The following is a 3,052-nucleotide window of genomic DNA, read 5'->3' as shown; positions in this document are numbered from 1 at the left end:
TACTACAAAAGTGTACCTCTCCAGATTAGGCAGTTTTTCTAAGTACAAACCACAAGCACATTTTAAACCTAACTCATAAATGATATTCAAATATGTGGTTCCTTACCTGGTCCAAACGGGAATTAAGAAGAACATGAAAGGAGATAGGAAGGGTAGGGATTTACAATACAATTTGTTTGAAGCTTATTTGCATAGAGAAAAAAGAGATTTGTCTATGAAGTCCCTGACACATGTAAAGCAGAGTGCCACCCTTATTAAAATTGGGTGATCTGATCTGTAAATTAAAACAATGATACCATTTTTTTAACATAATTCAACACAGATTTTTTCTTCTTTTAACAATAAGCCTCAGTGATGGTAAACTTAAATCTGGGTTCACCTTACTTATGTAAATTAGAAGAAATAATACTGCCCACTAACAGGAAAGTAGTATTTAATGAAGTTAAAAAAAAATCCAAAGCTCCTTCAATGAAAGAATTTAGACACTAAAACATTAAAAATTGAGTTCTGGGAGCAAGGGGACCCAAGATTATCTCAAGTCACAGGGAAAATGGTGGAAAATTCACCGTCACCATTGCCAGAAAGAGTGATTTTGGGCTTTGTTCTTAAGCTCCCTATCTGGCTTCACACTGTATTTTGTGTGGGCTTTCATTCCTACATCTTGGCTAAACTCCTTAGGCTTAACCTATCAGCCTCAAAAGTATTGAGCTGTTGCAGTGCTTGGGTACCTCCTCATCACTGTAGTCATCAGTTCCGTTCAGTTCAGTTCAGTCACTCAGTCGTGTCTGATTCTTTGCAACCCCATGGACTGCAGCACACCAGGCCTCCCTGTCCATCACCAACTCCCAGAGTTTACTCAAACTCCATGTCCATTGAGCCGATGATGCCATCCAACCATCTCATCCTCTGTCGCCCCCTTCTTCTCCTGCCTTCCATCTTTCCCAGTATCAGGGTCTTTTCAAATGAGTCAGTTCTTCTCATCAGGTGGCCAAAGTACTGGAGTTTCAGCTTCAGCTTCAGTCCTTCCAGTGAATATTCAGAATCGGTCACATGCTCTTAATTGGAATAAACATGATGAGTATCTCTCTCCACTTAGTTCCATTCAAACAATCACAGGTAACTATGCCAAAAATCAACAGCAGAAGGAATACCAAGAGGCCATTCCAGCACTAAGAGATACTCCTATTAGTGCAGTAAACCAAATGTTCTTTCTTGCAGTCAAAGAACTTTATACCAAAAACTGAATTGTATGTGGAACAATATCAAGCATTTATTACAAAATTTTATAGTTTTACTATAAAAATAGTTCCTAATGGACAGAATAAATAAAATATTGCATCACCATATGGCAAAAAAAATCAGGTTCCACATAAAAGGGGTTTACAATTTGAAGACCAGACTCTCCTATCCTGGGACTCCTTCTAGAACAAAATGCTTGTCTTCTTACGTGTGAGCATGTGTGTCTGTGTGTGAAAAGCATATTTGTGACAAAACTAGATGGCAGAGCAAAAAGGAGTCATTTTAGAATGACCCAAAGAGGTATTCACTAGGATTCTCAAACAAAAGTATAAGCAACAGAGTAAGAAGGATACAGAACCAAAAAACCAGAACCTGGGGAAACGGGGGAGATGACAGAGGGCATCTCTGTCGGATGACAGCAGCGTTTAATGATGGGCTTGGTAGACAGGCATGCCTGCGTTCCCACCCACCCCACTTGCTGGTCATACTGACTAAGAAAAGCTATGTTATTGCCCAGAAATTTGGCTGTTTTATTGGTAGAACAGGGAAATAATAACCACGTTATGGAGTTATTGTGAGATTTAACTGAGACAATATAGGTAAGGTATCTTGCACAATTCCCTGCATTTAACTGGCTAATAAATACAGACTAGTGCTTATTGGGGATGGGTTGGAGAGGTGGGGCAGGTGGGAAACAGAGAGATGCCTCCAGGGCAAATGCAAACAAAATCCATTTCTTGAACTTCGTTTTCAGTGCCATCAGTTCATGTGGGACAATGTAGGCTGATAACCCTAAGATAAAAGGCCAGAGAGCATACTGCGAAATTGAAATCAAATTACTCACACAGACACAATTATTTATATAAATGTCTGGCACATGGTAAATGTGTAACAATTCATAGCCCTTATTTTTATTAAGAAACTATCTCTCACCTTATGTTTATAACTGACATAATAAGCATGCTGGATAATGGTTTTATTGTGAATATACAAGTTCCAAGAAGGAGAGTTAAAAAAGTAAAAAATAAGCGTGAAAAAACATCCAACAAAAAACATTCAAGCAATGATGCCATTTTTTACATGACTCAACATAATTTTATTTTTCCTTTTAATGATAAGCCCTAGTGATGCCAAGTGGTCAAATAATCAAGTTTATTTGTTATTTGAGTATATGTTACTATTGGGAAAACAGATAAAAATGACCCTTTAGAAAGACATTTAGCAATATGTATTAATAATAAGAGCCTTCAAGTGTTCAAAACCTTGACCTGTAATTCCATTTCTTAAGACCTAACCTATGGAAATAACTAAAAATATAGGGAAATCTATATAAATGTGCCTCTGTGGTATCCTTTCCAAATGTAAATAAATGGAAAACAACCTAAACAGTGAACAGAGGAAGAAGAGTTGCTTGCTGCTACTGCTGCTGCTGCTAAGTCGCTTCAGTCGTGTCCAACTCTGTGCGACCCCATATACAGCAGCCCACCAGGCTCCCCTGTCCCTGGGATTCTCCAGGCAAGAACACTGGAGTGGGTTGCCATTGCCTTCTCCAAATAGTTGCTTATGCAGCTTCAACTTATCACATTTATTCAATGACGTATTAGACAGCTATTAAAAATAATGCCAATAAAAAGCTTAAAATAACATATTAAAAGCTTATAACCTGTACTGTCATGTTAAGGATAAAAGCAGAATATAAAACTGTTTAAATAACAGGTTCACAGTATATAAAACAACATACTAATAACTAAAAGAAAATACACTAATTTGATCATTATTGAGTATGTTAGCAATTTTTCTTCCTGTTTTTATA

At 37.4% G+C, this 3,052-nt stretch overlaps 1 pseudogene; it reads left to right on the top strand.

The window, feature by feature from the left end:
* Positions 1 to 550: 550 nt before the first annotated feature.
* Positions 551 to 1,244, top strand: LOC102403218 (annotated as a pseudogene).
* Positions 1,245 to 3,052: the final 1,808 nt, after the last annotated feature.

Source organism: Bubalus bubalis, chromosome 15, assembly GCF_019923935.1.
Source record: "Bubalus bubalis isolate 160015118507 breed Murrah chromosome 15, NDDB_SH_1, whole genome shotgun sequence".
Classification (NCBI taxonomy): Eukaryota; Metazoa; Chordata; class Mammalia; order Artiodactyla; family Bovidae; genus Bubalus; species Bubalus bubalis.
Note: the sequence above shows the minus strand (reverse complement) of the source record. Positions and strands in the feature narration are given on the sequence as shown.